Below are 13,504 nucleotides of genomic sequence, written 5' to 3' on the forward strand. Positions count from 1 at the left end.
CATATGTTTCATTTACGTTGTGGTGAAGTGACGATAACTTTGGAAGATGTCGTGTATCAACTTGGCGTTCTGATTAATGGTATATCAGTAGTGCTTCACAACACTTATAATGTAAATAATATTATTTTAAATTTATTGGGAAATGAGGCTCCAACCGATGTCATTGATGGGTTGCGGGTACGGATGACGTGGTTGGAAGGAGAATTTAGAGTAGATGAACAATCAACGGAGCAAGAGGTGATATATGCAGTTCGAGCATATCTTTTGACGTTGATTGGAGGGATCTTGGTACTGGATAAATCAGGTAATTTGGTGCACACCCAATATCTTCCGGTAATGGAGGATTTCGTTGTATATCGTCAATATAGTTGGGGTTATGCAATTTTGTCGTTTTTGTATCATGAATTATGTAAGACGGTCGTAGTCGTTAGAGGAAAAAAAAAGTGGATGTACCGTTTTTTTAGTTTTGCTCCAATCATGGGTGTGGTATCGTCCCCTGTTTATGACGCCTATTACATCCGCTCCTATGGAGTTTCCTCTCGCCGTAAGGTAAATTCATATATTTAAAGTTTTCATATTTTATAATATTTATTTAAATATTTTGAAAATGACAATAAATTTTGTAAGTTTTTTTAGATAGCGACACCGAATAATCGATACAAAGTTCGGGTGCAACCAAAGTAGATATTCAGATGAGAATTGATATCCCCGGTAGACATGCGCTAAATTTTCGTATTTTTTGCATTAACTTTTAAATTGTAATATTAATTGTTTAATTATACTAACATAATACTTTTGACAGTTTAATTGGATGTCTTATTATGAGTCGGATATCTAACGGTGTCTACCGCCAATGTTCTTTGAAGGAGCGAACACATGGTATGCCATAATACCATTGCTCCATTGATTCTGAAAGTATTCGTTCCTATCTCTTGGACGAATACATTACCATTGATTATGACTCTATTGCTCGTGCTTTTGGTCTCGAAAACACCGGGATTGATAATGAGCGAGATATCATCCCTTCTTCCTTAGAAGTAAGAATGTAACATCCCGAAATCCAAGTCAGTGACTAAAATGAGAATTTTTGAAATTTAGTGATAAAAGTAAAATAGTTTAATAGTTTAATGACTTATTGGAAATATAGTTGAAGGTTGTTTGGTAATTATTGAATGAATTAAAGGGTAAATTGGTCATTTGATAAGAAAGATATTTTCCCCTTTTATAAGAATGAATCACGTGGGGGGAAAGAAAGAGTTATCTGGGAAACTCTATTCTTCTTCTTCTTCCTCCCGTATCTCCAAGCTCAAAGGTAAGTTTGTGATTTCTTGATTATTTATTGATTTAAAGGTTGGGTTATGATCACTAGATAATAATTAAGCTTAAGGAAAGTTTAATTTGTTCTTAAACAACAAGATGAAAGATATATGAGAGATTAAAGATTTTGAGTTCTTGAATGAAATCTTGGAATAGAGTTCATTACTCATATTTGAAGACAAATTTGACTTGTCATCCACTTAATTAAGGGATATGAAGTGATGGAATTGAATTTAGAACAAGTAGAAAATTTAGTATGATTCTTGGATTTCATATGGAAGATAGAATTTTGAGTTTAAAGAAATGATTATGGAGTATAAGTGAGTTTAAGTATGTATATGAATGTTAGGAATATTAAAGGAGGTGAAAGATGAAGAATTAAGCAGAAAGAGAGTGAATTCGTGCTTAAAATGTAAATTTTGGGTTGTGTGCATCGATGCATCTTCAATGTGCATCGATGCACTCTCAAATAATGAACATCGAATGCAATCAGTGCATCGATGCATAAGGAGTGCATCGATGCATAAGGAGTGCATCGATGCACCTACTTAAAATACAAACATCGAATAGGATTTATGCACCGATGCATGGATAGTGCATCGATTCACCTGTCAAGGGATGCATGGTGTGGCATTCATTCATTAAAAGATAAAAATAGCTTTCTTATTAGCCTAAGGAATGATAGTTTAGAATATATCAATTAGTATACTGATATGTATCAATGTATTAATATGTAGATTTAGAACGTGATCTCGTTCCGGAATAATTGAAGGATTAGAATCGAGTCAAGCAAGGCTAAGGTGAGTACATATTAGAAGTATGGTACAAGGGAATAAGACTTGTGATAAGTCTAATTCCTATGTTGATTTTCATAGAACAATAGTTATGAACATGCATACATGATAATTATTATGATAAACGCATAAAGTATATATGTTCATATGATTTGATAAATGATATATATGAAAAGACCCAAATGCACATGTGATATGATAAGTGATATGAGCTATGTGATCACAAGAGAAATGACATGAACACATGAACACATGAAACATAAGACCATGGTATACGATATGAGAGCTATAGGTATAGTTGGCATGACAAGAGTCGAGGGTTCTATGTGGTTATTCGGGATATATATGTATCCTTTGGAACATTTTCAGTGTCTTGGAGACAGATCTGATCCACTGGAATATGTATATGGTTCTTAAGGAGTGGTCTTTCGGGATAAATACAGTACATAGGTCATTCGGGACAAATTTCATAACCCCTAGTGGGACTCATACGAGCTGTGGTGACAGCATAGTGCACACAACCTCGATGTACTCGAATACCTTGAGTTCTCAAAAATGTACATGGGCTTATAAAAGGTTATCAAAGGTAATTACATGGTTATAGTTATATGTTATCATATTATTATTGTTTACATTGAATTGTATACGACATGATTGAATTGATAGATTGCATGTTCATATTCATATTGAATGCATTATTGTTATATTTATATGTCTCACTAAGTCTATGACTTAGCGTGTAAGTGATTTACACGTAGGTATCAAGAATCAGGAAGAGTGGAAATAGGGTTGCAAGAACAGCAGCACTGTTAGAAGATCAGATTAGAAGTAACGGATAAAGTATGTCTTTTGTCGTGTATATGGTTGGCATGTAAGAAAAGTGTCTGTTACAAATGCTCTGATCAGTTTTGTCTTGTTTTGGTTAACTTGTGTAAAGTAATAATGTTATTTTAATGAAAGTTTTAAATTTCTTTGATTTTTCGTCAGTAGTCAAAGTTTGAAAAGTCAATGTGACACCTCAGACTCGTATCCGGGACGGGTACGGGTTGAGGGTGTTACAAGGAAAGAGCGCTAGTATCCTTGACTTCCACGAGCGATTTCTTCACTTGATTATCTCTTGGTGGTTTCGACCATCCGAAGGAAAGTATTCCTATTTCCAAAGTATTGGCATTTGGTGGATCCATTGTTTTCAAAACAATAAAAGAATTAATCTTACTCAAATAATCTTCGGTGAATTAGTGGACATCGTGAACCATATTCCCTCTAAGAGAGTCAAGTCTTTGGTTTATGGTTGTCTTCTTAGTAATTTCTTTATCAAAGTTGATTTTAAAGTCGACCTATATGTTGTCATCCCATTGGGTACCCCAATAGATTTTACCTCTGTTCGCAAGTCAGGATGGACTCAAGTTGGGACAAATTGGGAACGAACACCTAAAAAGACGTACGGTGCTAGTTCTTCTCGAGCGGCTCCAGCTCCGACTCCTCCTTAGGCCGATGATGTTTTACAAGATGTTAATGATCCTGTAAATCGCATCCCTGACGAGCCTCCGAGCGCTAGTAATGATATGCCTCCCTATTTTCATTCTCTGATTAATACTTTAGATCTGAGGTTTGCATCTATGGAGTCCCATTTTATTGCCTTGGGGACTCAATTGACCGAGCTACAACGCGACACCCTAGCTCGATTCGATGCCGTGACGGATAAGATCGATGCTCTTTCACAAGATGTTGCCTATTTTCGCTTACCTCGTTCGGATCCCGATCCTCCATCGGATGATTGATCATGTTATTGCTTTTCTAGTTGTTCTTTGTTGGTGTTTCAAATGCCATACTTTGAACTTTCAGTTTCCTTAAATTTATTCGCATTCGATATTTTGGATTTGGTTATACTAATATATTTTGGATGATCAGATTTATATTTATCATATTTCACATTGTTTTAATACCATGTTACCTCTTATTATGTTTATGATCATGCCCACTATATTTTGGATATTATTTATGTTGACTGACCTATTTTGGCACATTTGTTCTTCACAGCTATATTATATATCTTTTTTATTCTTATTGAGTCTTTTTGATTTAACAAAAATGGGACAAATGTTAAAGTAAGGGGAGTAGTTTTTCAAAATAAATCTTACATTTTTTAAAATGTTTTGTTATATTAAAAAGGGAGAGATTGTTGAAAACAATTTGATATTTTGATATACCAAACAAAATTGTTAATCAATTTTTACAAATTTTAAATTATATTCGATTCAATCATTCGAACATATATAATTATTCTTTAAAGTTAAAACGTCAATTTTTACTCCTCACTCTACTGAAAATTTGAGTCCTATACTGGAAAAGTTTTTTAAATAATTTTTACGAAGGGTTTCGAACTTTAATCGAGTCAAAAATGATTTTTAAATATAGTAGTACTGATACTGCTATAACAATATTGATACAATTAAAGAAGTATCGATATATATATCGATACTGAAACTGATATTGCTGAGGCAGTACCGATACTGCTGAGACAGTACCGATACTGCTGAGGCAGTACCGATATTGTCAAAATAAAATGCTAAAAAGGTATCAATATCATGTAATATATCGATACTACTTAGAGCAGTAGTACCGATACTCTGAGTTATGATACTAATACTATTCCTTCAGTTTTGAGTCAGTGAAATTCCAGTATACTGAAATGGTACATATACTATGTACTTATAAAATTTCCATTGAAATTTTAAACAAAATTCGATTGTTTAACAACGGTTAATCTAACGGTCAAAATTTTAAAAATTATACCCGTTGAAGTTCCATGAAAATAAAATATTATTTTTTTAATTTCTTTTAAAAAAGTACAAAATACAAAAAAAATTATTGGCGTGACGAGTCCCTCAAGAATTTTTTTAATCAGGTTGTAGAGCCCACCTAACACGGCCCATTAAAAAATTTATATGCCATGAAACTTGTTACACCGACGCGACGAACTTTATGAGAACTATTCAATTTATCGTAGATCTTAAATTAAATGTTTGGGGTGCCCTTTTGCCGGCTGCCGTAATGGGACAATTTGGCCACGTTTAGAACGTCCTCTTTCAAAATTTAACTAAATTTTGTTGGCGCACCAAAGGTCGTTGCGCCTGAACAATCAACTGCAGCCCAAACGACAAACATAAGCCCGAGCACCTCACAGCCCATGTAAGGGTGACCATTAAACCAAGATAATTAATTAATTAATTATTATATTTTTAATAAATTTAATATTTACTTTAAATTGTGATTAAAATTTAATATTATATTAAATTTATTTTATAATTCATTTAAAAATTTTAAAAAAATATTTTTATAATATTTATTAGGGATATAACATAAATTTTAAAATATTTAAAATCAACTATTTTATTTTTTAAATACCATTCTATTAGTTGACATATATATGAATCAATTAATTTAAATATCTTATTTTTAATATATATATGTATATGTATATATATTAAATAATGAAATTTTATTTGAAAAATAAGATAGTAAACTCAGATCTAAATAATTATTTTAAAATATTTTATATTTTATCGTAAATAAATACTATGAAATTAATTTTAAAATGATTTAAGATTAATTTCATTAATATAAATAACTAATTATTTAATTATTTTTATTTCACAAATTCAATTTTTTATTGACTACAAAAGAAAAATAGCATGCAACTAAATTACGCTCTTATCAATTTGTCTCACGTTTGCAACAATATCTTCATGCAGCAAGCCAATAATTATAGCATCGATCAACATAAATTACGAGCACTAAATGAAAGAGACTAGGACAGTTAAACGTAAGATGTCAATCATAAATAAATAATTTAATAATATGCAGTGCCTTGTTGAAGTAAGGCTACAATATCTTTACAATCCGTCTCGACTATAACATTTCACATCGTCAGTCCTATGCAACACATAGTCCTTCACATACTAGAGCTTTATTATATTGTTATAGTTTATTATCAAAACTAATAATTTATGGTAAGATTTATTTAAATACTTATACTCACCACCTAATATTTCAACGTTTATAAATAAATATTAAAAAAATAAAATGTAACACATTCCGGCTAGTCACCAACAAATTTTGGAAGGAGTTATTTCCGCATCTAGGAAGATGAGGGACCTCGCGATTTTTCTAGAAAACATTAGACTAAATGCAGAAACCAATTGCAAATAGGCCTAAGCCCAATAAAGTTTATTTACTTTTTCTTGGGAGACAACAAGCATATCTCTAGCCATTACATGTGACATGCAGGGGTGTAAACGAGCTGAGACGAGTTCGAGTATTGTTGAGCTTGGCTCGACTCGAAAACTATGAAATAGAGTTCGATTCGACTCGAAAACTTGCGACCTTAAATTTTTTAAGCTCGACTCAAACTCGAAATCCCGAACCGAAGCTCGTGAGCAGCTCAAAAAGGCTCAAAATGAAAAAAAAATCTTAAACTTAACTCGATTGAAGTCTCAAACTCAAACTTGAATCTTAAATACATGAAAATCTTACTGTATTTAAAAAAAATCAATACATAAATGTTAATATTATTAATAATTTATTTTAAAAAAATCTTAATATATTATATTTTCGAGCAACACACGAACTTTTCGAGTCGAATATCAAGTAGTTCGTTTCGGTTCGTTAAGAATTCGAGTTGAGCTCGGCTCATAAAATACATGCTCAATTTATTAAACATATCTTACTGGTACGACGATCGCCGCTGCTGTCGTTCACTTGCTCGCCGTGGTGATGGTTTCTTCTCAGGTAGTTTTTCTACGTTCTGTTTTCCATTTCGAGTTCTTTTGTTTTATTCCTTCTAATTATCTGAATTTGTTAATGATTTGGCCAATCCATTTGTTTATGTGCAGATGTGTTTGATCCGTTCTTCCCAACGAGGAGCCTGAGCCAAGTTATGAACATAGTATAAAACAGCGTAAAACAGCGGTTGCGGCATCTGTCGCGGTTGCAGATATTGCGAACATTACGTAATGTATTGCGGCTGTCGCGGGCGTGATTTTTTAACGTGTTGCGGCTGTCGTGAACAGTTACATTGCGTCGCAGTGACCTTCAAAACCGTTACGATGCGGCCGTTATACTGCATTACAGCCTCAATTTAATACCATGGTTATGAGCATGATGATGGAGAACCCGATTGTCTCTGCTTCACGTGGCATGGGAGGGGGTCTACGCCGAAATTGGGACGCCAAAGAAACGGAGGACGCCTTGAACCTTAGGATTGACATGCCGGGGCTGGGCAAAGAGGATGTCAAAAGTGTCCGTGGAACAACATACTCTGGTTATCAAAGACGAGGAAACTGACGGAAGGTACACCAGCAGGATCCATTTGCCTGAGAAAGTTTACAAGACCGATCACATCAAGGCTGAGATGAAGAACGGTGTGCTCAAAGTGGTGGTTCCTAAGATCAAGGAGGAGGAGAAGAACGATGTGATTCAAGTTCAAATCAACTAATTTTATGGCAGAAGAGGCTGATTAGTGATTGGGTTTTTCTTCGGTAGGGGCCTCTTGGGTTTTTGTATGGGTAAATAAGGGCTTGGAAATATAGTATGGAAAAAGAGTTGACCTTAATTTTGAGTAACGGAAATCTTGTTAATTCTGAAAGTTTCCTTGAATCTAATATATTTTTTTTCTTTTGTTACCTGGAATTAGCAACTGACCAGCCGAATGAACAATTATGATATACTGTTCATCTATACCAGTACACTAAGCTCTGATTCTGCTTTGTCTTTGGGACATACGGAATAATATTCCAAGGGTAAAATCATTTGCTTATAAAAGTTGACAGTCTAACCTATGCCCGCACGATAATATGGAAATCAGAAAGCAAGATTCATGACAGATCAACCACATCCACAACCATATGCCAAAATATCAACTATATCAGAAAAACCAACTCTAGGGCTCAAACAAGAGATCAAGAACATAGAGGTAAAAACTATAAAAAAATAATCATGCCTCATCCAATAAATCCTAGAGGTTTCACCACGAATTCAGTATTTGAGTACATAAAAATGTAGAGTTAATTTTTTAGTGTTCTCAATTCATTTCTTCTTCTTTTGGACGTTCCTTCCACCTGTTTAACTTCAAAACGCACATAATCATATATTCAAACAATAAAATACACATTTACTAATAATTTCCACAATCATATTTCATGCATGAACAAATGATAAAACTAAGGTTTAAATCCCATTACCTAACTTGGAATGACATAATTTAACTCCACAAATATGAAACTTAAAGGCTTGGTAGTTATTTACTCCAACTTAACATTTATTAAGAATCGTTTGGTTCATGAAATATAAGGTTTGAGTGTAGCTAACATTCTCTTGCAGTAAGTCTTTCAGTGGTTGAGTGTAGATTCGAGCTTTAAATTGTTTAAATCACACTATATTTGTTATCCAATTATTTTAGGGGTAATTTATATTACTGTTGGTAATGCTCTATTACTTCTTAAAGGGAATATTTTTGAACAAACAAAGATATGTAATTTCAGAAAAAAATTATTACCATTGATAATAAATAATCTTTTTCTTGATCTAATCACCCCTAATTGTTTGGTATTAATAATGGAGTCTTTGGTGTAAAGAAAAAGATGTGAGCGAAGTAAGGAAAAAAATGGAATTTGGAGGGATCAAATGGTGGGATTGGAGTTTGGGACTGTGTTTTTGTTTCATTATATCTAGTAATAAATATATATATATATATATATATATATATTAATACAAAATATTTATATAATTTATAATATACACGAACGTCCAAGAGTTGACACAAGAACACTAAACTCCACTAAGCTTTGTCTATGGTTAGATTACCGTGCAAATCAATACTTTTCAATTTGACCCCTTTATCCATTTCACTTATTCATTTGATTATCAGTTGGAAATTCGAGAAGGACAATAAATAAGTTTATTGGACCGAAATTAACAAAATATAAATCTCGAACGTTTTTTTAAAAATAAAATATTTATTTTATATTTACTGGGATTATAAAAATTATTTGGCAATTCTTAAATCAACAATTAGCAATAAAATTTAAAATAACCAAAATTTTAAATTAAAAACAATACAAAATCATTTGGTATATTTATCGATTTAACACCGGTCAGATTATATTTCCCGATCTAATACTCGTAGCAGTAAAGCGCGCTCCCTGCCCCGCGCTATATGCTGATTTGGCGCCACGTGGGGTATAGCGCGCCCCATGTACCGCGCTATATGTTGACATGACTTACACGTGGGTATAGCGCGCCCCCGATCCGCGCTATACGCCACGTAGGGGTATAGCACCGCCCCTGCTCAACGCTATACCTGGGTATGAATTAGGGTCCGCGCTATACCTTTTATCTGAATAATTACATATAGCGCGGTGCAGGTACCGTGCCTTATATGGTTATAAATACCCTTCACTCCCGGTTAAGTTTCTCACAACTCTCCTCTCAACTTATAAATTAATACAACAATTCCGTCAACGAGTAATAATTCTGGTAATTTTCTCATATTTAATTTAGAAGTTAGTGAGATTTTTCGTTATAAATTTCGTTATAATTTTTTTATACTTATTGTTTATTATGATTATTTGAACAAATATTATACTAATTATTTTCAATTAATTTTTGTGTTTGTAAAATTGAAAAGCAAGAGCATACGTCAAAATAGTTTTGCGATGCAGGTAATAATATAAAATTATATTATTTAAATTATTTACGTTGATGTGTAAAAAATTTATTGTGTTATATTTTCGTTCATATATAATTTATTTAATCAGGTTTGTTTCAGTTATTCTTTTTTGCAGATATAATATTGTCGCATTTTTAAACTCAAAGAATGGCGTGACTTTCAGCTATTGTTTATTATGATGGTGAAATTCGAGAAGATGAAACTAACGTTGGTTTCGTATCAAATGAGCGTGTTAAAATATCATTCAAGAGAAACATAACTCTTGAGGAGCTGATAACGAAGATTTCAAGGAAGATTCATATTGGAAGTAGTAGAAGAATGTCGTCGTTGCAGTACAGATTTCCAACATCATTGTTGTTATTAACTTATACAACGTTCGAAATTTTGAACAATAATGATGTTCAAATGATGGTTGAAGCTCAAAGTAATTATTCAGACGCCACTATTGAGATGTATGCATATTTTGTTCAAGTGCGTGTTGTTCGGGGTCAATCATTAAGCTCCCACTATGGGCTGGCTGAACAAGTTGACAGCCCGACTACAATAATGTGTAATGATTTTAATGCCATAATGGGGAGACATTCATCCGCAACTCCTTACGATATGTACCGAGGTGGATCCACGAACAATTTGTATGGCAACACCGCGTCCAGTTCAAGGGGAAGGCATTCATCTGCAATTTCTTTGACCATATGGAGATGTCATCGACGCAATCATCTGTGCAGTTTTCATTTGACACGATGGCTTCAAGCTCCAGGGGGAGGCATTCTACTGCGAACTTTTTCGATCTCAATGTCGATATGCCTTCCAGTTCAAGGGGAAGGCGTACAAGTAGTAGGTTCTTCGACCTAAATATGGAGAGCATGGAGGAACCATCATCTCCACCAGAAGAACCGCTTTGTGAGCCTGGTGCGGATGGTGCTGAGACTTGACTATTCATTCACCCAGAATCACCGCAATTCAACTCCGATGACGATGAAGTTCCAAGAAATATGGCACAAACTGACCCTCCTGCACACATGTATGAAGCTGATTATGGTGTAATGTACGGGCCAGAATTTGCGGATATGCCTCATCTCAGTGACTATGGATATTACTCATCAATAAATAATGGTGAGTTATATTTAGGCATGGAGTTTTCAAGCAAAGAAGAAGCGGTGATGGCTATAAAAAATTATAATATCCGTAATTATGTTCAGTCCAGAGTCAATCGATCGACGACCAAAAAATATGTATACTATTGTGCCCGACGGGAAAACGGATGCAATTGGATGGTTCACGTATCGAAAATGAAGAGGAAAAACAACATATGGGAACTAACAATATACAATGGTCCTCACACATGTTGTGTTGGAGGGGTCAACCAAGATCATCCCAACTTGGATTCTGAAATGATATGCCAAGCCATTATGCTCACGGTAAAACAAGCTCTCATATAGCTGTTGCAGTGTTGATTTCAGCTATACAATAGCAGTATGAGTACACTGTCTCCTATAAAAAAGCTTGGTTGGCAAAACAAAATGCCATTGTCAAACTTCATGGCGAATGAGATGCATCTTACAACGAACTTCCAGGTTGGTTTAGGCTGGTACGGACGTTGAATCCTGGGACAATTGTGGACTTCAAAACCTCTTATGCATACCATAATGATCGAGTTCTTCGCGATCGAAGCCAATTCTACCGGGTTATTTGGAGTAACCCATAGTGCGTTAATGCTGCCAAATACTGCAAGCCTATGGTCCAGATCGACGAAACTTTCTTGTATGGAAAATACAAGCAAGTTTTATTATTGGCAGTTGTCCAAGATGGCAATTGCAACATTCTTCCAGTTGCTTTTGCTCTTGTCGAAGGAGAATATACAGATTCTTGGGCTTTTTTCCTCCGAAATTTACGTGCACATGTTATCACGAGGGAAAACATCTGTGTTATTTCAGATCGCGGAGCTGGGATCAAAGCAGCAATGGAGTCTTTGGGTCCAATGTGGCAACCACCCTTTGTCCAACATAGGTATTGTCTCCGACACATTATTGTGAACTATCATGGGTGAAACTGATGTAGTTTGTTTTCTATCAATCGTTTTAATTTTGCAAAGAAAGCACGTTAATAAGTTATACATTTTTTGATCAGGTTACGAACTACTTCCTTGATTGTTTGAATCAATGCTTCAAGATTTGCGGGCGAAGAATGAGGAAGGATACGATTACATCAGCCTCATCGATAAAGAAATATAGACAAACACATATGATGGTGGATATCGATATGGACACATGACGACTAACTTGGCTGAGGCAATCAATTCAACCTTAAAGGGTGCACGTCACTTACCTGTAGCGGCTTTGGTAAAAATTACATATTTTCGTTTGGGGGCGCTTTTTGCGAAGCTCGTAGGACAAGCTCAAACCTGGATGCAAGGCGGTCATGTATATTACCCTTGATTAGTTGCAGATCTACAGAAAAAAATTGTTGCATCAAATGGAATGTCTGTAACAAGCTTCTCTAGAAGACATGAAATGTTTCGTGTCACAGAGTTGTCGCGACCTCTTCAAGGGATTGAAGTTGTGTCGTTAAGAGTAAATCTAAGGGATAGAACGTGCGACTGCGGGTTTTTTTAAAGCTCTGAAGTATCCATACTCTCATGTGATAGCAGCTTGCTCGCGTACACGTCAATACTATAACCATTTTTTGGATCCCGTATACCTACTATCTGAAGTTTTTAAGGTATACGAATTTGAATTTCCCCCATAGGTAATGATAAAGACCCTGATGAGGTTCAAGATTGGCTTCCGATTGTACCAAATCTGAGTTTATTGAGGGAACGTGGCCATCCAAAATCCAATCGAATTCATTGCGATATGGATATTCGAGAAAGATCTAGACAAGACAGAAGATGTGGGCATTGTAGAAACCCAGGACTCACTAGAAAAACATGTCCACTTCTGTTGTCATCAAGTAACAATTGATGAGGAAAATAATGTATTTGTTTATCAAATAATAATTCTTGTACTTTAATTTGCATTTACTTCAAGTTAATGTCATTCGATAATCGCTGATGAAGATTAAAAAAACGAACACAATCATTAAATTTTATCAAACTAATAACAATTTGGTATTTGAATATAATTTTAAATACAACAAACTTACAATAAGAATTAAATGGTAAATGATAACCAAATTAAAATAACTGATATTAAATGGTAATAAACAAAATTAACTGAAATACATTAAAAATCCAACAAATTTAACAAAATAAAGTAAGTATTAAATGAGAAATAATAAAAAATTACAATTTAACAAAATAAAGTAAATAAAAATATAATAAAAAAAAATCTATCGATGTCTGCGACGCGAATGTGTTCCGCAGGGCGGTGGCTATCAGTCTCGAGGAGGATTTCTTCGTATCACTGGTTTTGACTCCTCGCTGTCATCATTATCACCATTGTTTTCGTCGTCATCGTCCTGAGCAGGTACATTAGGTTGATGAGGAGTTGATGACGATGAAGCACCTCCATAGAATAAGGACCCTGGAGGTGTATGACTGACTATCCCACCGACCGGCGAAAACTGGGAAAAACTCATAAAAACCAGACATCGTTGAGTGTGAAAACTGTACAGGAGGTGTCTGTGCTACGACCATGGGTGATGAGGCTGAACCCGCCAGATATCC

General features: G+C 34.5%; 1 pseudogene; it reads left to right on the forward strand.

Annotated features, from left to right (window-relative positions):
• The first annotated feature begins 7,259 nt into the window (after positions 1-7,259).
• LOC120193572 lies at positions 7,260-7,622 on the forward strand (annotated as a pseudogene).
• Positions 7,623-13,504: the final 5,882 nt, after the last annotated feature.

This window comes from Hibiscus syriacus, unplaced genomic scaffold, assembly GCF_006381635.1.
Source record: "Hibiscus syriacus cultivar Baekdansim isolate YM2019G1 unplaced genomic scaffold, ASM638163v2 tig00116996_pilon, whole genome shotgun sequence".
In the NCBI taxonomy this organism is placed as follows: domain Eukaryota; kingdom Viridiplantae; phylum Streptophyta; class Magnoliopsida; order Malvales; family Malvaceae; genus Hibiscus; species Hibiscus syriacus.